Raw genomic sequence first — 23,850 nt, 5'->3', positions numbered from 1 at the left:
AACCGCGCTCCACCGTCACCGCCGTCAGAACGTTTCTCCAAAGCTATCAGCGCAAAGAAAAAAAGCGACACGCTGCTCCCGGGGAAAGCTCGAACCTCCAACTTTTTGCTTAACAGCCGACGAACTAGCAGATTGTGCCACGGAGACAGTCGCGCTCCACTCTCACCACTGTCGGAACAATTCTCCATAGCTGTCAGCGCGAAGAAAAAGCGACACACCGCTCATGGGAGGGCTCGAACCTCCCACCTTTTGGTTAACAGCTGATCGCGCTAGCCACATCACCACGGACCCAACCGCGCTCCACTGTCACCACCATCAGAACGTTTCTCCAAAGCTATCAGCGCAAAGAAAAAAAGCGACACCCTGCTCCCGGGAGGGCTCGAACCTCCAACCTTTTGCTTAACAGCCGACGCACTAGCAGATTGCGATACGGAGACAGTCGTGCTCCACTCTCACCACTGTCGGAACATTTCTCCATAGCTGTCAGCGCAAAAAAAAGCGAAATGCCGCTCCCGGGAGGGCTCGGACCTCCAACCTTTCGGTAAACAGCTGATCCCGCTAGCCAAATGCGCCACGTAGACAGTCGTGCTCTACTCTCACCACCGTCAGAACGTTTCTCCACAGCTGTCAGCGCAAAGATAAAAGCGACACACTGCTCCCGGGAGGGCTTGAACTTCCAACCTTTCAGTTAACAGTGGATCGTGCTAGCCGATTCTGCAACGGAAACAGTCGTGATACACTCTCACCACCGTCAGAACATTTCTCCAAAGCTATCAGTGCAAAGAAAAAAAAAGAGACACACCGCTCTCGGGAGGGCTCGAACCTTCAACCTTTCGGTGAACAACCGAACATGCTAGCCGATTGCGTCACGGAGGTAGTCGTGCTCCACTCTCACAACCATCAGAACATTTTCCAAAGGTATCAGCGCAAAGAAAAAAAACACACCGCTCATGGGAGGGTTCGAACCTCCAACCTTATGGTTAACAGCTTAACGCGCTAGCCAATTGCGCCACAGAGACGGTCATGCTCCACTCTCACCACGGTCAGAACACTTCTCCAAAGATATCAGTGCAAAGAAGAAAAAGCGACACACCGCTCATGGGAGGGCTCGAACCTCCAACCTTTTGGTTAACAGCCAATCGCGCTAGCCATTGCACCACGGACCCAACCGCACTCCACTCGCACCACCGTCAGAACGTTTCTCCAAAGCCATCAGCGCAAAGAAAAAAAGCGACAGACTGCTCCCGTGAGGGCTCGAACCTCCAACCTTTTGATTAACAGCCGAACGCGCTAGCCAATTGCGTCACGGAAGTAGTCGTGCTCCACTCTCACCATCATCAGAACATTTCTCCAAAGCTATCAGCGCAAAGAAAAAAAAGAGGCACACCGCTCTTGGGAGGGCTCGAACCTCCAACCTTTTGGTTAACAGCCGAACGCGCTAGCCTATTGCGTCACGGAGGTAGTCGTGCTCGACTCTCACCACCATCAGAACATTTTTCCAAAGGTATCAGCGCAAAGAAAAAAAGAGACACACCGCTCATGGGAGGGTTCGAACCTCCAACCTTTTCGTTAACAGCCCAACGCGCTAGCCATTTGCGTCACGGAGGTAGTCGTGCTCCACTCTCACCACCATCAGAAGATTTTTCCAAAGCTATCAGCGCGAAGAAAAAAAAAGAGACACACCGCTCTCGGGAGGGCTCGAACCTCCAACCTTTTGGTTAACAGCCGAACGCGCTAGCCAATTGCGTCACGGAGGTAGTCGTGCTCCACTCTCACCACCATCAGAACGTTTCTCCAAGGCTATCAGCGCAAAGAAAGAAAGCGACACACTGCTCCTGGGGGGGCTCGAACCTCCAACCTTTTGCTTAACAGCAGACGCACTAGCAGATTGCGTCACGGAGGTAGTCGTGCTCCACTCTCACCATGGTCAGAACACTTCTCCAAAGATATCAGTGCAAAGAAATAAAAGCGACACACCGCTCATGGGAGGGCTCGAACCTCCAACCTTTTGGTTAACAGCCAATCGCGCTAGCCATTGCACCACGGACCCAACCGCGCTCGACTCGCACCACCGTCAGAACGTTTCTCCAAAGCTATCAGCGCAAAGAAAAAAAGCGACACACTGCTCCCGGGAGGGTTCGAACCTCCAACCTTTTTGTTAACAGCCAATCGTGCTAGCCATTGTACCACGGACCCAACCGCGCTCCACTCGCACCACCGTCAGAATATTTCTCCAAAGCTATCAGTGCAAAGAAAAAAAAAGAGACACACCGCTCTCGGGAGGGCTCGAACCTCCAACCTTTTGATTAACAGCCGAATGCGCTAGCCAATTGCGTCACGGTAGTAGTCGTGCTCTACTCTCACCACCGTCAGAACATTTCTCCAAAGCTATCAGCGCAAAGAAAAAAAAGAGACACACCGCTCTCGGGAGGGCTCGAACCTCCAACCTTTTGATTAACAGCCGAACGCGCTAGCCAATTGCGTCACGTAAGTAGTCGTGCTCCACTCTCACCGCCATCAGAACATTTCTCCAAAGCAATCAGCGCAAAGAAAAAAAAGAGACACACTGCTCTCGCGAGGGCTCGAACCTTCAACCTTTTGGTTAACAGCCGAACGCGCTAGCCAATTGCGCAACAGAGACAGTCGTGCTCCACTCTCACCACCGTCAGAACGTTTCTCCAAGGCTATCAGCGCAAAGAAAAAAAGCGACACACTGCTCCTGGGAGGGCTCGAACCTCCAACCTTTGCCTAACAGCCGACGCACTAGCAGATTGTGTCACGCAAACAGTCGTGCGCCACTCTCACCACAGTCAGAACATTTCTCCAAAGCTATCAGCGCAAAGAAAAAAAAATGAGACACACCGCTCTCTGGAGGGCTCAAACCTCAAACCTTTTGCTTAACAGCCGACGCACTAGCAGATTGCGCCACGGAGACAGTCGTGCTCCACTCTCACCACCGTCAGAACGTTTCTCCAAAGCTATCAGCGCAAAAAAAAGACACACCGCTCTCGGGAGGCCTCGAACCTCCAAACGTTTGGTCAAAAGCCGAACGCGCTAGCCAATTGCGTCACGGAAGTAGTCGTGCTCCACTCTCACCACCATCAGAACATTTTTTCAAAGGTATCAGCGCAAAGAAAAAAAGAGACACACCTCTCATGGGAGGGTTCGAACCTCCAACCTTATGGTTAACAGCCCAACGCGCTAGACAATTGCGCCACGGAGACAGTGGTGCTCCACTCTCACCACGGTCAGAACACTTCTCCAAAGATATCAGTGCAAAGAAAAAAAAGCGACACACCGCTCATGGGAGGGCTCGAACCTCCAACCTTATGGTTAACAGCCCAACGCGCTAGCCAATTGCGCCACGGAGACAGTCGTGCTCCACTCTCACCACGGTCAGAACACTTCTCCAAAGATATCAGCACAAAGAAAAAAAAGCGACACACCGCTCATGGGAGGGCTCGAACCTCCAACCTTTTGGTTAACAGCCGAACGCGCTAGCCAATTGCGTCACGGAGGAAGTCGTGCTCTACTCTCACCACCATCAGAACATTTTTCCAAAGGTATCAGTTCAAAGAAAAATACAGACACACCGCTCATGGGAGGGTTCGAACCTCCAACCTTATGGTTAACAGCTTAACGCGCTAGCCAATTGCGCCACAGAGACAGTCGTGCTCTACTCTCACCACGGTCAGAACACTTCTCCAAAGATATCAGTGCAAAGAAGAAAAAGCGACACACCGCTCATGGGAGGGCTCGAACGTCCAACCTTTTGGTTAACAGCAGATCGCGCTAGCCACATCACCACGGACCCAACCGCGCTCCACCGTCACCGCTGTCAGAACGTTTCTCCAAAGCTATCAGCGCAAAGAAAAAAAGCGACACACTGCTCGCGGGAGGGCTCGAACCTCCAACCTTTTGCTTAACAGCCGACGCACTAGCAGATTGCGATACGGAGACAGTCGTGCTCCACTCTCACCACTGTCGGAACATTTCTCCGTAGCTGTCAGCGCAAAGAAAAAAAAGCGACACACCGCTCATGGGAGGGCTCGAACCTCTAACCTGTTGGTTAACAGCCGATCGCGCTAGCCATTGCACCACGTACCCAACCGCGCTCCACTCTCACCAGCGTCAGAACGTTTCTCTAAAGCCATTAGCGCAAAGAAAAAAAGCGACACGCTGCTCCCGGGGAAAGCTCGAACCTCCAACTTTTTGCTTAACAGCCGACGAACTAGCAGATTGTGCCACGGAGACAGTCGTGCTCCACTCTCACCACTTTCGGAACATTTCTCCATAGCTGTCAGCGCAAAGAAAAAAAAAGAGACACACCGCTCTCGGGAAGGCTCGAACCTCCAACCTTTCGGTGAACCGCCGAACTTGTTAGCCAATTGCGTCACGGAGGTAGTCGTGCTCCACTCTCACCACCATGAGAACATTTTTCCAATGGTATCAGCGCCAAGAAAAAAAACACACCGCTCATGGGAGGGTTCGAACCTCCAACCTTATGGTTAACAGCTTAACGCGCTAGCCAATTGCGCCACAGAGACAGTCGTGCTCCACTCTCACCACGGTCAGAACACTTCTCCAAAGATATCAGTGCAAAGAAGAAAAAGTGACACACCGCTCATGGGGGGGCTTGAACCTCCAACCTTTTGGTTAACAGCCGATCGCGCTAGCCACATCACCACGGACCCAACCGCGCTCCACTGTCACCACCGTCAGAACGTTTCTCCACAGCTGTCAGCGCAAAGAAAAAAGCGACACACTGCTCCCGGGAGGGCTTGAACTTCCAACCTTTCAGTAAACAGTGGATCGTGCTAGCCGATTCTGCAACGGAAACAGTCGTGCTCCACTCTCACCACCGTCAGAACATTTCTCCAAAGCTATCAGTGCAAAGAAAAATAAAGAGACACACCGCTCTCGGGAGGGCTCGAACCTCCAAATTTTCGGTGAACAGCCGAACGTGCTAGCCAATTGCTTCACGGAGGTAGTCGTGCTCCACTCTCACCACCATCAGAACATTTCTCCAAAGCTATCAGCGCAAAGAAAAAAAAGAGACACACCGCTCTTGGGAAGGCTCGAACCTCCAACCTTTTGGTTAACAGCCGAACGCGCTAGCCAATTGCGTCACGGAGGTAGTCGTGCTCCACTCTCACCACCACCAGAACATTTTTCCAAAGGTATCAGCGCAAAGAAAAAAAGAGACACACCGCTCATGGGAGGGTTCGAACCTCCAACCTTTTCGTTAACAGCCCAACGCGCTAGCCATTTGCGTCACGGAGGTAGTCGTGCTCCACTCTCACCAACATCAGAACATTTTTCCAAAGCTATCAGCGCAAAGAAAAAAAAGAGACACACCGCTCTCGGGAGGGCTTGAACCTCCAACCTTTTGGTTAACAGCCGAACGCGCTAGCCAATTGCGTCACGGAGGTATTCGTGCTCCACTCTCACCACCATCAGAACATTTTTCCAAAGGTATCAGCGCAAAAAAAAGAGACACACTGCTCATGGGAGGGTTCGAACCTCCAACCTTTTCGTTAACAGCCCAACGCGCTAGCCAATTGCGCAACAGAGGCAGTCGTGCTCCACTCTAACCACCGTCAGAACGTTTCTCCAAAGCTATCAGCGCAAAGAAAAAAAGCGACACACTGCTCCTGGGGGGGCTCGAACCTCCAACCTTTTGCTTAACAGCATACGCACTAGCAGATTGCGTCACGGAGGTAGTCGTGCTCCACTCTCACCACCATCAGAACATTTTTCCAAAATATTCAGCGCAAAGAAAAAAAGAGACACACCGCTCATGGGAGGGTTCGAACCTCCAACCTATTGGTTAACAGCCCAACGCGCTAGCCAATTGCGCCATGGAGACAGTTCGTGCTCCACTCTCACCATGGTCAAAACACTTCTCCAAAGATATCAGTGCAAAGAAATAAAAGCGACACACCGCTCATGGGAGGGCTCGAACCTCCAACCTTTTGGTTAACAGCCAATCGCGCTAGCCATTGCACCACGGACCTAAGCGCGCTCGACTTGCACCACCGTCAGAACGTTTCTCCAAAGCTATCAGCGCAAAGAAAAAAAGCGACACACTGTTCCCGGGAGGGTTTGAACCTCCAACCTTTTTGTTAACAGCCAATCGTGCTAGCCATTGCACCACGGACCCAACCGCGCTCCACTCGCACCACCGTCAGAACGTTTCTCCAAAGCTATCAGCGCAAAGAAGAAAAAAGAGACACACCGCTCTCGGGAGGGCTCGAACCTCCAAATGTTTGGTTAACAGCCAAATGCGCTAGCATATTGCGTCACGGAGGTAGTCGTGCTCTACTCTCACCACCGTCAGAACATTTCTCCAAAGCTATCAGCGCAAAGAAAAAAAAGAGACACACTGCTCTCGCGAGGGCTCGAACCTCCAACCTTTTGATTAACAGCCGAACGCGCAAGCCAATTGCGTCACGAAAGTAGTCATGCTCCACTCTCACCACCATCAGAACATTTCTCCAAAGCAATCAGCGCAAAGAAAAAAAAGAGACACACTGCTCTCGCGAGGGCTCGAACTTCCAACCTTTTGGTTAACAGCCGAACGCGCTAGCCAATTGCGCAACAGAGACAGTCGTGCTCCACTCTCACCACCGTCAGAACGTTTCTCCAAGGCTATCAGCGCAAAGAAAAAAAGCGACACACTGCTCCTGGGAGGGCTCGAACCTCCAACCTTTGCCTAACAGCCGACGCACTAGCAGATTGTGCCACGCAAACAGTCGTGCGCCACTCTCACCACAGTCAGAACATTTCACCAAAGCTATCAGCACAAAGAAAAAAAATGAGACACACCGCTCTCTGGAGGGCTCGAACCTCCAACCTTTTGCTTAACAGCCGACGCACTAGCAGACTACGCCACGGAGACAGTCGTGCTCCACTCTCATCACTGTCGGAACATTTCTCCATAGCTGTCAGCGCAAAAAAAAGAGACACACCGCTTTCGGGAGGGCTCGAACCTCCAACCTTTTTGTTAACAGCCGAACGCGCTAGCCAATTGCGTCATGGAGGTAGTCGTGCTCTACTCTCACCACCATCAGAACATTTTTCCAAAGGTATCAGCGCAAAGAAAAAAAGAGACACACCGCTCATGGCAGGGTTCGAACATCCAACCTTTTGGTTAACAGCCGAACTCGCTAGCCAATCGCGCCACGGAGACAGTCGTGCTCCACTCTCACCACGGTCAGAACACTTCTACAAAGATATCAGTGCAAAGAAAAAAAAGCGACACACCGCTCATGGGAGGGCTCGAATCTCCAACCTTTTGGCTAACAGCCGACGAACTAGCAGATTGCGCCACGGAGACAGTCGTTGTCCACTCTCACCACCGTTAGAACATTTCTCCAAAGCTATCAGCGCAAAGAAAAAAAAAGAGACACACTGCTCTCGGTAGGGCTCAAACCTCCAACCTTTTGGATAACAACTGATCGCGCTAGCCGATTCTGCAACGGAAACAGTCGTGTGCCACTCTCACCACCGTCAGAACATTTCTCCAAAGCTATCAGCGCAAAGAAAAAAAAGAGACACACCGCTCTCAGGAGGGCTCAAACCTCAAACCTTTTGCTTAACAGCCGACGCACTAGCAGATTGCGCCACGGAGACAGTCGTGCTCCACTCTCACCACCGTCAGAACATTTCTCCAAAGCTATGAGCGCAAAGAAAAAAAGAGACACACCGCTCTCGGGAGGGCTCGAACCTCCAAACTTTTGGTCAACACCCGAACGCGCTAGCCAATTGCGTCACGGAAGTAGTCGTGCTCCACTCTCACCCCCACCAGAACATTTCTCCAAAGCTATCACCGCAAAGAAAAAAAAGAGACACACCGCTCTCGGGAGGGCTCAAACCTCCAACCTTTTGGTTAACAGCCAAACGCGCTAGCCAATTGCGTCACGGAGGTAGTCGTGCTCCACTCTCACCACCGTCAGAACATTTCTCCAAAGCTATCAGTGCAAAGAAAAAAAGAGACACACCGCTCACGGGAGGGTTCCAACCTCCAACCTTTTGGATAACAGCCCAACGCGCTAGCCAATTGAGCCACAAAACAGTCGTGCTCCACTCTCATCATGGTCACAACACTTCTTCAAAGATATCAGTGCAAAGAAAAAAAGTGACACACCGCTCATGGGAGGGCTAGAACCTCCAACCTTTTGGTTAACAACCAATCGTGCTAGCCATTGCACTATGGACCCAACCGCGGTCCACTCTCACCACCGTGAGAACGTTTCTCCAAAGCTGTTAGCGCAGAGAAAAAAAGCGACACGCTGCTCCCGGGGAGGGCTCGAACCTCCAACCTTTTGCTTAACAGCCGACAAACTAGCAGATTGTGCCACGAAGACAGTCGTGCTCCACTCTCACCACTGTCGGAACATTTCTCCATAGCTGTCAGCGCAAAGAAAAAAGAGACACACCGCTCTCGGGAGGGGTAGAACCTCCAACCTTTTCGTTATCAGCCGAACGCGCTAGCCAATTGCGTCACGCAGGTAGTCATGCTCCACTTTCACCACAATCAGAACATTTTTCCATAGGTATCAGCGCAAAGAAAAAAAGAGAGACACCGCTTTTGGGAGGGTTCGAACCTCCATCCTTTTGGTTAACAGACCAACGCGCTAGCCAATCGTCCAACGGAGACAGTCGTGCTCCACTCCCACCACGGTCAGAACACTTCTCCAAAAATATCAGTGCAAAGAAAAAAAAGCGACACACCACTCGTGGGAGGGCTCGAACCTCCAACCTTTTGGTTAACAGCTTAACGCGCTAGCCAATTGCGCCACAGAGACAGTAGTGCTCCACTCTCACCACGGTCAGAACACTTCTCCAAAGATATCAGTGCAAAGAAGAAAAAGCGACACACCGCTCATGGGAGGGCTCGAACCTCCAACCTTTTGGTTAACAGCCGATCGCGCTAGCCACATCCCCACGGACCCAACCGCGCTCCACTCTCACCATCGTCAGAACGTTTCACCAAAGCTATCAACGCAAAGAAAAAAAGCGACACACTGCTCCCGGGAGGGCTCGAACCTCCAACCTTTTGCTTAACAGCCGACGCACTAGCAGATTGCGATACGGAGACAGTCGTGCTCCACTCTCACCACTGTCGGAACATTTCTCCATAGCTGTCAGCGCAAAGAAAAAAGCGAAATGCCGCTCCCGGGAGGGCTCGAACCTCCAACCTTTCGGTAAACAGCCGATCGCGCTAGCCAACTGCGCCACGTAGACAGTCGTGCTCTACTCTCACCACCGTCAGAACATTTCTCCACAGCTGTCAGCGCAAAGAAAAAAGCGACACACTGCTCCCGGGAGGGCTTGAACTTCCAACCTTTCAGTTAACAGGGGATCGTGCTAGCTGATTCTGCAACGGAAACAGTCGTGATCCACTCTCACCACCGTCAGAACATTTCTCCAAAGCTATCAGTGCAAAGAAAAAAAAGAGACACACCGCTCTCGGGAGGGCTCGAACCTCCAACCTTTCGGTGAACAGCCGAACGTGCTAGCCAATTGCGTCACGGAGGTAGTCGTGCTCCACTCTCACCACCATCAGAACATTTTTCCAAAGGTATCAGCGCAAAGAAAAAAAACACACCGCTCATGGGAGGGTTCGAACCTCCAACCTTATGGTTAACAGCTTAACGCGCTAGCCAATTGCGCCACAGAGACAGTCGTGCTCCACTCTCACCACGGTCAGAACACTTCTCCAAAGATATCAGTGCAAAGAAGAAAAAGTGACACACCGCTCATGGGGGGGCTTGAACCTCCAACCTTTTGGTTAACAGCCGATCGCGCTAGCCACATCACCACGGACCCAACCGCGCTCCACTCGCACCACCGTCAGAACGTTTCTCCAAAGCTATCAGCGCAAAGAAAAAAAGCGACACACTGCTCCCGGGATTGCTCGAACCTCCAACCTTTTGCTTAACAGCCGACGCACTAGCAGACTACGCCACGGAGACAGTCGTGCTCCACTCTCATCACTGTCGGAACATTTCTCCATAGCTGTCAGCGCAAAAAAAAGAGACACACCGCTTTCGGGAGGGCTCGAACCTCCAACCTTTTGGTTAACAGCCGAACGCGCTAGCCAATTGCGTCATGGAGGTAGTCGTGCTCTACTCTCACCACCATCAGAACATTTTTCCAAAGGTATCAGCGCAAAGAAAAAAAGAGACACACCGCTCATGGCAGGGTTCGAACCTGCAACCTTTTGGTTAACAGCCGAACACGCTAGCCAATCGCGCCACGGAGACAGTCGTGCTCCACTCTCACCACGGTCAGAACACTTCTACAAAGATATCAGTGCAAAGAAAAAAAAAGCGACACACCGCTCATGGGAGGGCTCGAATCTCCAACCTTTTGGCTAACAGCCGACGCACTAGCAGATTGCGCCACGGAGACAGTCGTTGTCCACTCTCACCACCGTTAGAACATTTCTCCAAAGCTATCAGCGCAAAGAAAAAAAAAGAGACACACTGCTGTCGGTAGGGCTCAAACCTCCAACCTTTTGGATAACAACTGATCGCGCTAGCCGATTCTGCAACGGAAACAGTCGTGTGCCACTCTCACCACCGTCAGAACATTTCTCCAAAGCTATCAGCGCAAAGAAAAAAAAGAGACACACCGCTCTCAGGAGGGCTCAAACCTCAAACCTTTTGCTTAACAGCCGACGCACTAGCAGATTGCGCCACGGAGACAGTCGTGCTCCACTCTCACCACCGTCAGAACATTTCTCCAAAGCTATCAGCGCAAAGAAAAAAAGAGACACACCGCTCTCGGGAGGGCTCGAACCTCCAAACTTTTGGTCAACACCCGAACGCGCTAGCCAATTGCGTCACGGAAGTAGTCGTGCTCTACTCTCACCCCCACCAGAACATTTTCCCAAAGGTATCAGCGCAAAGAAAAAAAGAGACACACCACTCATGGGAGGGTTCGAACCTCCAAACTTTTCGTTAACAGCCCAACGCGCTAGCCAATTGCGCAACAAAGACAGTCGTGCTACCCTCTCACCACCGTCAGAACGTTTCTCCAAGGCTATCAGCGCAAGGAAAAAAAGCGACACACTGCTCCTGGGAGGGCTCGAACCTCCAACCTTTTGCTTAACAGCCGACGCACTAGCAGTTGCGCCACGGAGACAGTCGTGCTCCACTCTCACCACGGTCAGAACACTTCTACAAAGACATCAGTGCAAAGAAAAAAAAGCGACACACCGCTCATGGGAGGGCTCGAACCTCCAACCTTTTGGTTAACAGCCGACGCACTAGCAGACTGAGCCACGGAGACAGTCGTGCTCCACTCTCACCACCGTCAGAACATTTCTCCAAAGCTATCAGCGCAAAGAAAAAAGACACACTGCTCTCGGGAGGGCTCGAACCTCCAACCTTTTTGATAACAGTCGATCGCGCTAGCCGATTCTGCCACGGAAACAGTCGTGCTCCACTCTCACCACCGTCAGAATATTTCTCCAAAGCTATTAGCGCACAAAAAAAAGAGACACACCGCTCTCGGGAGGGCTCGAACCTCCAACCTTTCAGTAAACAGTGGATCGTGCTAGCCGATTCTGCAACGGAAACAGTCGTGCTCCACTCTCACCACCGTCAGAACATTTCACCAAAGCTATCAGTGCAAAGAAAAAAAGAGACACACCGCTCATGGGAGGGTTCCAACCTCCAACCTTTTGGATAACAGCCCAACGCGCTAGCCAATTGCGCCACAAAACAGTCGTGCTCCACTCTCATCACGGTCACAACACTTCTTCAAAGATATCAGTGCAAAGAAAAAAAGTGACACACCGCTCATGGGAGGGCTAGAACCTCCAACCTTTTGGTTAACAACCAATCGTGCTAGCCATTGCACTATGGACCCAACCGCGGTCCACTCTCACCACCGTGAGAACGTTTCTCCAAAGCTGTTAGCGCAAAGAAAAAAAGCGACACGCTGCTCCCGGGGAGGGCTCGAACCTCCAACCTTTTGCTTAACAGCCGACAAACTAGCAGATTGTGCCACAAAGACAGTCGTGCTCCACTCTCACCACTGTCGGAACATTTCTCCATAGCTGTCAGCGCAAAGAAAAAAAAGACACACCGCTCTCGGGAGGGGTAGAACCTCCAACCTTTTCGTTATCAGCCGAACGCGCTAGCCAATTGCGTCACGCAGGTAGTCATGCTCCACTTTCACCACAATCAGAACATTTTTCCATAGGTATCAGCGCAAAGAAAAAAAGAGAGACACCGCTTTTGGGAGGGTTCGAACCTCCATCCTTTTGGTTAACAGACCAACGCGCTAGCCAATCGTCCAACGGAGACAGTCGTGCTCCACTCCCACCACGGTCAGAACACTTCTCCAAAAATATCAGTGCAAAGAAAAAAAAGCGACACACCACTCTTGGGAGGGCTCGAACCTCCAACCTTTTGGTTAACAGCAGAACGCGCTAGCCAATTGCGCCACGGAGACAGTCGTGCTCCACTCTCACCACGGTCAGAACACTTCTACAAAGACATCAGTGCAAAGAAAAAAAAGCGACACACCGCTCATGGGAGGGCTCGAACCTCCAACCTTTTGGTTAACAGCCGACGCACTAGCAGACTGCGCCACGGAGACAGTCGTGCTCCACTCTCACCACCGTCAGAACATTTCTCCAAAGCTATCAGCGCAAAGAAAAAAGACACACCGCTCTCGGGAGGGCTCGAACCTCCAACCTTTTTTGATAACAGTTGATCGCGCTAGCTGATTCTGCCACGGAAACAGTCGTGCTCCACTCTCACCACCGTCAGAATATTTCTCCAAAGCTATTAGCGCAAAGAAAAAAAAGAGACACACCGCTCTCGGGAAGGCTCGAACCTCCAACCTTTTGCTTAACAGCCGAGGCACTAGCAGATTGCGCCACGGAGACAGCCTTCCTCCACTTTTACCACCGTCAGAACATTTCTCCAAAGCTATCAGCGCAAAGAAAAAAAAAAGAGACACACCGCTCTCGGGAGGGCTCGAACCTCCAAACTTTTGGTCAACAGCCGAACGCGCTAGCCAATTGCGTCACGGAGGTAGTCGTGCTCCGCTCTCACCACCATCAGAACATTTTCCAAAGGTATCAGCGCAAAGAAAAAAAGAGACACACCGCTCATGGGAGGGTTCGAACCTCCAGCCTTTTGGTTAACAGCCCAACGCGCTAGCCAATTGCGCCACGGAGACAGTTCGTGCTCCACTCTCACCATGGTCAGAACAGTTCTCCAAAGATATCAAAGCAAAGAAAAAAACCGACACACCGCTCATTGGAGGGCTCGAACCTCCAACCTTTTGGTTAACAGTCAATCGCGCTAGCCATTGCACCACGGACCCAACCGCGCTCCACTCTCACCACCATCAGAACGTTTCTCCAAACCTATCAGCGCAAAGAAAAAAAGCGACACACTGCTCCCGGGAGGGCTCGAACCTCCAACATTTTGCTTAACCGCCGACGCACTAGCAGACTGCGCTACGCAGGCAGTCGCGCTCCACTCTCACCACCGTCAGAACATTTCTTCAAAGCTATCAGCGCAAAGAAAAAAAAGAGACACACCGCTCTCAGGAGGGCTCAAACCTCAAACCTTTTGCTTAACAGCCGACGCACTAGCAGATTGCGCCACGGAGACAGTCGTGCTCCACTCTCACCACCGTCAGAACATTTCTCCAAAGCTATCAGCGCTAAGAAAAAAAGAGACACACCGCTCTCGGGAGGGCTCGAACCTCCAAACTTTTGGTCAACACCCGAACGCGCTAGCCAATTGCGTCACGGAAGTAGTCGTGCTCCACTCTCACCCCCACCAGAACATTTCTCCAAAGCTATCAGCGCAAAGAAAAAAAAGAGACACACCGCTCTCGGGAGGGCTCAAACCTCCAACCTTTTGGTTAACAGCCAAACGCGCTAGCCAATTGCGTCACGGAGGTAGTCGTGCTCCACTCTCACCACCATCAGAACATTTTCCCAAAGGTATCAGCGCAAAGAAAAAAAGAGACACACCACTCATGGGAGGGTTCGAACCTCCAAACTTTTCGTTAACAGCCCAACGCGCTAGCCAATTGCGCAACAAAGACAGTCGTGCTCCCCTCTCACCACCGTCAGAACGTTTCTCCAAGGCTATCAGCGCAAAGAAAAAAAGCGACACACTGCTCCTGGGAGGGCTCGAACCTCCAACCTTTTGCTTAACAGCCGACGCACTAGCAGTTGCGCCACGGAGACAGTCGTGCTCCACTCTCACCACGGTCAGAACACTTCTACAAAGACATCAGTGCAAAGAAAAAAAAGCGACACACCGCTCACGGGAGGGCTCGAACCTCCAAACTTTTGGTCAACAGCCGAACGCGCAAGCCAATTGCGTCACGGAGGTTGTCGTGCTCCACTCTCACCACCATAAGAACATTTTTTCAAAGGTATCGGTTCAAAGAAAAATACAGACACACCGCTCATGGGAGGGTTCAAACCTCCGACCTTTTGGTTAACAGCCCAACGCGCTAGCGAATTGCACCATGAAGACAGTCGTTTGCCACTCTCACCACCATCAGAACATTTTTCCAAAGGTATCAGCGCAAAGAAAAAAAGAGACACACCACTCATGGGAGGATTCGAACCTCCAACCTTATGGTTAACAGCTTAACGCGCTAGCCAATTGCGCCACAGAGACAGTAGTGCTCCACTCTCACCACGGTCAGAACACTTCTCCAAAGATATCAGTGCAAAGAAGAAAAAGCGACACACCGCTCATGGGAGGGCTCGAACCTCCAACCTTTTGGTTAACAGCCGATCGCGCTAGCCACATCCCCACGGACCCAACCGCGCTCCACTCTCACCACCGTCAGAACGTTTCTCCAAAGCTATCAACGCAAAGAAAAAAAGCGACACACTGCTCCCGGGAGGGCTCGAACCTCCAACCTTTTGCTTAACAGCCGACGCACTAGCAGATTGCGATGCGGAGACAGTCGTGCTCCACTCTCACCACTGTCGGAACATTTCTCCATAGCTGTCAGCGCAAAGAAAAAAGCGAAATGCCGCTCCCGGGAGGGCTCGAACCTCCAACCTTTCGGTAAACAGCCGATCGCGCTAGCCAACTGCGCCACGTAGACAGTCGTGCTCTACTCTCACCACCGTCAGAACATTTCTCCACAGCTGTCAGCGCAAAGAAAAAAGCGACACACTGCTCCCGGGAGGGCTTGAACTTCCAACCTTTCAGTTAACAGTGGATCGTGCTAGCTGATTCTGCAACGGAAACAGTCGTGATCCACTCTCACCACCGTCAGAACATTTCTCCAAAGCTATCAGTGCAAAGAAAAAAAAGAGACACACCGCTCTCGGGAGGGCTCGAACCTCCAACCTTTCGGTGAACAGCCGAACGTGCTAGCCAATTGCGTCACGGAGGTAGTCGTGCTCCACTTTCACCACCATCAGAACATTTTTCCAAAGGTATCAGCGCAAAGAAAAAAAAAACACACCGCTCATGGGAGGGTTCGAACCTCCAACCTCATGGTTAACAGCTTAACGCGCTAGCCAATTGCGCCACAGAGACAGTCGTGCTCCACTCTCACCACGGTCAGAACACTTCTCCAAAGATATCAGTGCAAAGAAGAAAAAGTGACACACCGCTCATTGGGGGGCTTGAACCTCCAACCTTTTGGTTAACAGCCGATCGCGCTAGCCACATCACCACGGACCCAACCGCGCTCCACTCGCACCACCGTCAGAACGTTTCTCCAAAGCTATCAGCGCAAAGAAAAAAAGCGACACACTGCTCCCGGGATTGCTCGAACCTCCAACCTTTTGCTTAACAGCCGACGCACTAGCAGACTACGCCACGGAGACAGTCGTGCTCCACTCTCATCACTGTCGGAACATTTCTCCATAGCTGTCAGCGCAAAAAAAAAGAGACACACTGCTTTCGGGAGGGCTCGAACCTCCAACTTTTTGGTTAACAGCCGAACGCGCTAGCCAATTGCGTCATGGAGGTAGTCGTGCTCTACTCTCACCACCATCAGAACATTTTTCCAAAGGTATCAGCGCATAGAAAAAAAGAGACACACCGCTCATGGCAGGGTTCGAACCTGCAACCTTTTGGTTAACAGCCGAACACGCTAGCCAATCGCGCCACGGAGACAGTCGTGCTCCACTCTCACCACGGTCAGAACACTTCTACAAAGATATCAGTGCAAAGAAAAAAAAGCGACACACCGCTCATGGGAGGGCTCGAATCTCCAACCTTTTGGCTAACAGCCGACGCACTAGCAGATTGCGCCACGGAGACAGTCGTTGTCCACTCTCACCACCGTTAGAACATTTCTCCAAAGCTATCAGCGCAAAGAAAAAAAAAAGAGACACACTGCTCTCGGTAGGGCTCAAACCTCAAACCTTTTGCTTAACAGCCGACGCACTAGCAGATTGCGCCACGGAGACAGTCGTGCTCCACTCTCACCACCGTCAGAACATTTCTCCAAAGCTATCAGCGCAAAGAAAAAAAGAGACACACCGCTCTCGGGAGGGCTCGAACCTCCAAACTTTTGGTCAACACCCGAACGCGCTAGCCAATTGCGTCACGGAAGTAGTCGTGCTCCACTCTCACCCCCACCAGAACATTTCTCCAAAGCTATCAGCGCAAAGAAAAAAAAGAGACACACCGCTCTCGGGAGGGCTCAAACCTCCAACCTTTTGGTTAACAGCCAAACGCGCTAGCCAATTGCGTCACGGAGGTAGTCGTGCTCCACTCTCACCACCATCAGAACATTTTCCCAAAGGTATCAGCGCAAAGAAAAAAAGAGACACACCACTCATGGGAGGGTTCGAACCTCCAAACTTTTCGTTAACAGCCCAACGCGCTAGCCAATTGCGCAACAAAGACAGTCGTGCTCCCCTCTCACCACCGTCAGAACGTTTCTCCAAGGCTATCAGCGCAAAGAAAAAAAGCGACACACTGCTCCTGGGAGGGCTCGAAACTCCAACCTTTTGCTTAACAGCCGACGCACTAGCAGTTGCGCCACGGAGACAGTCGTGCTCCACTCTCACCACGGTCAGAACACTTCTACAAAGACATCAGTGCAAAGAAAAAAAGCGACACACCGCTCATGGGAGGGCTCGAACCTCCAACCTTTTGGTTAACAGCCGACGCACTAGCAGACTGAGCCACGGAGACAGTCGTGCTCCACTCTCACCACCGTCAGAACATTTCTCCAAAGCTATCAGCGCAAAGAAAAAAGACACACTGCTCTCGGGAGGGCTCGAACCTCCAACCTTTTTGATAACAGTCGATCGCGCTAGCCGATTGTGCCACGGAAACAGTCGTGCTCCACTCTCACCACCGTCAGAATATTTCTCCAAAGCTATTAGCGCAAAAAAAAGAGACACACCGCTCTCGGGAGGGCTCGAACCTCCAACCTTTCAGTAAACAGTGGATCGTGCTAGCCGATTCTGCAACGGAAACAGTCGTGCTCCACTCTCACCACCGTCAGAACATTTCGCCAAAGCTATCAGTGCAAAGAAAAAAAGAGACACACCGCTCATGGGAGGGTTCCAACCTCCAACCTTTTGGATAACAGCCCAACGCGCTAGCCAATTGCGCCACAAAACAGTCGTGCTCCACTCTCATCACGGTCACAACACTTCTTCAAAGATATCAGTGCAAAGAAAAAAAGTGACACACCGCTCAAGGGAGGGCTAGAACCTCCAACCTTTTGGTTAACAACCAATCGTGCTAGCCATTGCACTATGGACCCAACCGCGGTCCACTCTCACCACCGTGAGAACGTTTCTCCAAAGCTGTTAGCGCAAAGAAAAAAAGCGACACGCTGCTCCCGGGGAGGGCTCGAACCTCCAACCTTTTGCTTAACAGCCGACAAACTAGCAGATTGTGCCACGAAGACAGTCGTGCTCCACTCTCACCACTGTCGGAACATTTCTCCATAGCTGTCAGCGCAAAGAAAAAAGAGACACACCGCTCTCGGGAGGGGTAGAACCTCCAACCTTTTCATTATCAGCCGAACGCGCTAGCCAATTGCGTCACGCAGGTGGTCATGCTCCACTTTCACCACAATCAGAACATTTTTCCATAGGTATCTGCGCAAAGAAAAAAAGAGAGACACCGCTTTTGGGAGGGTTCGAACCTCCATCCTTTTGGTTAACAGACCAACGCGCTAGCCAATCGTCCAACGGAGACAGTCGTGCTCCACTCCCACCACGGTCAGAAAACTTCTCCAAAGATATCAGTGCAAAGAAAAAAAAGCGACACACCACTCGTGGGAGGGCTCGAACCTCCAACCTTTTGGTTAACAGCCGAACGCGCTAGCCAATTGCGTCACGGAGGTATTCGTGCTCCACTCTCACCACCATCAGAACATTTTTCCAAAGGTATCAGCGCAAAAAAAAGAGACACACTGCTCATGGGAGGGTTCGAACCTCCAACCTTTTCGTTAACAGCCCAACGCGCTAGCCAATTGCGCAACAGAGGCAGTCGTGCTCCACTCTAACCACCGTCAGAACGTTTCTCCAAAGCTATCAGCGCAAAGAAAAAAAGCGACACACTGCTCCTGGGGGGGCTCGAACCTCCAACCTTTTGCTTAACAGCATACGCACTAGCAGATTGCGTCACGGAGGTAGTCGTGCTCCACTCTCACCACCATCAGAACATTTTTCCAAAATATTCAGCGCAAAGAAAAAAAGAGACACACCGCTCATGGGAGGGTTCGAACCTCCAACCTATTGGTTAACAGCCCAACGCGCTAGCCAATTGCGCCATGGAGACAGTTCGTGCTCCACTCTCACCATGGTCAAAACACTTCTCCAAAGATATCAGTGCAAAGAAATAAAAGCGACACACCGCTCATGGGAGGGCTCGAACCTCCAACCTTTTGGTTAACAGCCAATCGCGCTAGCCATTGCACCACGGACCCAAGCGCGCTCGACTTGCACCACCGTCAGAACGTTTCTCCAAAGCTATCAGCGCAAAGAAAAAAAGCGACACACTGTTCCCGGGAGGGTTTGAACCTCCAACCTTTTTGTTAACAGCCAATCGTGCTAGCCATTGCACCACGGACCCAACCGCGCTCCACTCGCACCACCGTCAGAACGTTTCTCCAAAGCTATCAGCGCAAAGAAGAAAAAAGAGACACACCGCTCTCGGGAGGGCTCGAACCTCCAAATGTTTGGTTAACAGCCAAATGCGCTAGCATATTGCGTCACGGAGGTAGTCGTGCTCTACTCTCACCACCGTCAGAACATTTCTCCAAAGCTATCAGCGCAAAGAAAAAAAAGAGACACACTGCTCTCGGGAGGGCTCGAACCTCCAACCTTTTGATTAACAGCCGAACGCGCAAGCCAATTGCGTCACGAAAGTAGTCATGCTCCACTCTCACCACCATCAGAACATTTCTCCAAAGCAATCAGCGCAAAGAAAAAAAAGAGACACACTGCTCTCGCGAGGGCTCGAACTTCCAACCTTTTGGTTAACAGCCGAACGCGCTAGCCAATTGCGCAACAGAGACAGTCGTGCTCCACTCTCACCACCGTCAGAACGTTTCTCCAAGGCTATCAGCGCAAAGAAAAAAAGCGACACACTGCTCCTGGGAGGGCTCGAACCTCCAACCTTTGCCTAACAGCCGACGCACTAGCAGATTGTGCCACGCAAACAGTCGTGCGCCACTCTCACCACAGTCAGAACATTTCACCAAAGCTATCAGCACAAAGAAAAAAAATGAGACACACCGCTCTCTGGAGGGCTCGAACCTCCAACCTTTTGCTTAACTGCCGACGCACTAGCAGACTACGCCACGGAGACAGTCGTGCTCCACTCTCATCACTGTCGGAACATTTCTCCATAGCTGTCAGCGCAAAAAAAAGAGACACACCGCTTTCGGGAGGGCTCGAACCTCCAACCTTTTTGTTAACAGCCGAACGCGCTAGCCAATTGCGTCATGGAGGTAGTCGTGCTCTACTCTCACCACCATCAGAACATTTTTCCAAAGGTATCAGCGCAAAGAAAAAAAGAGACACACCGCTCATGGCAGGGTTCGAACATCCAACCTTTTGGTTAACAGCCGAACTCGCTAGCCAATCGCGCCACGGAGACAGTCGTGCTCCACTCTCACCACGGTCAGAACACTTCTACAAAGATATCAGTGCAAAGAAAAAAAAGCGACACACCGCTCATGGGAGGGCTCGAATCTCCAACCTTTTGGCTAACAGCCGACGAACTAGCAGATTGCGCCACGGAGACAGTCGTTGTCCACTCTCACCAGCGTTAGAACATTTCTCCAAAGCTATCAGCGCAAAGAAAAAAAAAGAGACACACTGCTCTCGGTAGGGCTCAAACCTCCAACCTTTTGGATAACAACTGATCGCGCTAGCCGATTCTGCAACGGAAACAGTCGTGTGCCACTCTCACCACCGTCAGAACATTTCTCCAAAGCTATCAGCGCAAAGAAAAAAAAGAGACACACCGCTCTCAGGAGGGCTCAAACCTCAAACCTTTTGCTTAACAGCCGACGCACTAGCAGATTGCGCCACGGAGACAGTCGTGCTCCACTCTCACCACCGTCAGAACATTTCTCCAAAGCTATGAGCGCAAAGAAAAAAAGAGACACACCGCTCTCGGGAGGGCTCGAACCTCCAAACTTTTGGTCAACACCCGAACGCGCTAGCCAATTGCGTCACGGAAGTAGTCGTGCTCCACTCTCACCCCCACCAGAACATTTCTGCAAAGCTATCACCGCAAAGAAAAAAAAGAGACACACCGCTCTCGGGAGGGCTCAAACCTCCAACCTTTTGGTTAACAGCCAAACGCGCTAGCCAATTGCGTCACGGAGGTAGTCGTGCTCCACTCTCACCACCGTCAGAACATTTCTCCAAAGCTATCAGTGCAAAGAAAAAAAGAGACACACCGCTCACGGGAGGGTTCCAACCTCCAACCTTTTGGATAACAGCCCAACGCGCTAGCCAATTGCGCCACAAAACAGTCGTGCTCCACTCTCATCACGGTCACAACACTTCTTCAAAGATATCAGTGCAAAGAAAAAAAGTGACACACCGCTCATGGGAGGGCTAGAACCTCCAACCTTTTGGTTAACAACCAATCGTGCTAGCCATTGCACTATGGACCCAACCGCGGTCCACTCTCACCACCGTGAGAACGTTTCTCCAAAGCTGTTAGCGCAAAGAAAAAAAGCGACACGCTGCTCCCGGGGAGGGCTCGAACCTCCAACCTTTTGCTTAACAGCCGACAAACTAGCAGATTGTGCCACGAAGACAGTCGTGCTCCACTCTCACCACTGTCGGAACATTTCTCCATAGCTGTCAGCGCAAAGAAAAAAGAGACACACCGCTCTCGGGAGGGGTAGAACCTCCAACCTTTTCGTTATCAGCCGAACGCGCTAGCCAATTGCGTCACGCAGGTAGTCATGCTCCACTTTCACCACAATCAGAACATTTTTCCATAGGTATCAGCGCAAAGAAAAAAAGAGAGACACCGCTTTTGGGAGGGTTCGAACCTCCATCCTTTTGGTTAACAGACCAACGCGCTAGCCAATCGTCCAACGGAGACAGTCGTGCTCCACTCCCACCACGGTCAGAACACTTCTCCAAAAATATCAGTGCAAAGAAAAAAAAGCGACACACCACTCGTGGGAGGGCTCGAACCTCCAACCTTTTGGTTAACAGCTTAACGCGCTAGCCAATTGCGCCACAGAGACAGTAGTGCTCCACTCTCACCACGGTCAGAACACTTCTCCAAAGATATCAGTGCAAAGAAGAAAAAGCGACACACCGCTCATGGGAGGGCTCGAACCTCCAACCTTTTGGTTAACAGCCGATCGCGCTAGCCACATCCCCACGGACCCAACCGCGCTCCACTCTCACCATCGTCAGAACGTTTCACCAAAGCTATCAACGCAAAGAAAAAAAGCGACACACTGCTCCCGGGAGGGCTCGAACCTCCAACCTTTTGCTTAACAGCCGACGCACTAGCAGATTGCGATACGGAGACAGTCGTGCTCCACTCTCACCACTGTCGGAACATTTCTCCATAGCTGTCAGCGCAAAGAAAAAAGCGAAATGCCGCTCCCGGGAGGGCTCGAACCTCCAACCTTTCGGTAAACAGCCGATCGCGCTAGCCAACTGCGCCACGTAGACAGTCGTGCTCTACTCTCACCACCGTCAGAACATTTCTCCACAGCTGTCAGCGCAAAGAAAAAAGCGACACACTGCTCCCGGGAGGGCTTGAACTTCCAACCTTTCAGTTAACAGTGGATCGTGCTAGCTGATTCTGCAACGGAAACAGTCGTGATCCACTCTCACCACCGTCAGAACATTTCTCCAAAGCTATCAGTGCAAAGAAAAAAAAGAGACACACCGCTCTCGGGAGGGCTCGAACCTCCAACCTTTCGGTGAACAGCCGAACGTGCTAGCCAATTGCGTCACGGAGGTAGTCGTGCTCCACTCTCACCACCATCAGAACATTTTTCCAAAGGTATCAGCGCAAAGAAAAAAAACACACCGCTCATGGGAGGGTTCGAACCTCCAACCTTATGGTTAACAGCTTAACGCGCTAGCCAATTGCGCCACAGAGACAGTCGTGCTCCACTCTCACCACGGTCAGAACACTTCTCCAAAGATATCAGTGCAAAGAAGAAAAAGTGACACACCGCTCATGGGGGGGCTTGAACCTCCAACCTTTTGGTTAACAGCCGATCGCGCTAGCCACATCACCACGGACCCAACCGCGCTCCACTCGCACCACCGTCAGAACGTTTCTCCAAAGCTATCAGCGCAAAGAAAAAAAGCGACACACTGCTCCCGGGATTGCTCGAACCTCCAACCTTTTGCTTAACAGCCGACGCACTAGCAGACTACGCCACGGAGACAGTCGTGCTCCACTCTCATCACTGTCGGAACATTTCTCCATAGCTGTCAGCGCAAAAAAAAGAGACACACCGCTTTCGGGAGGGCTCGAACCTCCAACCTTTTGGTTAACAGCCGAACGCGCTAGCCAATTGCGTCATGGAGGTACTCGTGCTCTACTCTCACCACCATCAGAACATTTTTCCAAAGGTATCAGCGCAAAGAAAAAAAGAGACACACCGCTCATGGCAGGGTTCGAACCTGCAACCTTTTGGTTAACAGCCGAACACGCTAGCCAATCGCGCCACGGAGACAGTCGTGCTCCACTCTCACCACGGTCAGAACACTTCTACAAAGATATCAGTGCAAAGAAAAAAAAGCGACACACCGCTCATGGGAGGGCTCGAATCTCCAACCTTTTGGCTAACAGCCGACGCACTAGCAGATTGCGCCACGGAGACAGTCGTTGTCCACTCTCACCACCGTTAGAACATTTCTCCAAAGCTATCAGCGCAAAGAAAAAAAAAGAGACACACTGCTGTCGGTAGGGCTCAAACCTCCAACCTTTTGGATAACAACTGATCGCGCTAGCCGATTCTGCAACGGAAACAGTCGTGTGCCACTCTCACCACCGTCAGAACATTTCTCCAAAGCTATCAGCGCAAAGAAAAAAAAGAGACACACCGCTCTCAGGAGGGCTCAAACCTCAAACCTTTTGCTTAACAGCCGACGCACTAGCAGATTGCGCCACGGAGACAGTCGTGCTCCACTCTCACCACCGTCAGAACATTTCTCCAAAGCTATCAGCGCAAAGAAAAAAAGAGACACACCGCTCTCGGGAGGGCTCGAACCTCCAAACTTTTGGTCAACACCCGAACGCGCTAGCCAATTGCGTCACGGAAGTAGTCGTGCTCTACTCTCACCCCCACCAGAACATTTTCCCAAAGGTATCAGCGCAAAGAAAAAAAGAGACACACCACTCATGGGAG

The sequence above is a fragment of the Rhipicephalus microplus genome, unplaced genomic scaffold (genome assembly GCF_043290135.1).
Source record: "Rhipicephalus microplus isolate Deutch F79 unplaced genomic scaffold, USDA_Rmic scaffold_19, whole genome shotgun sequence".
Classification (NCBI taxonomy): domain Eukaryota; kingdom Metazoa; phylum Arthropoda; class Arachnida; order Ixodida; family Ixodidae; genus Rhipicephalus; species Rhipicephalus microplus.
This window is presented reverse-complemented; position numbering follows the sequence as displayed.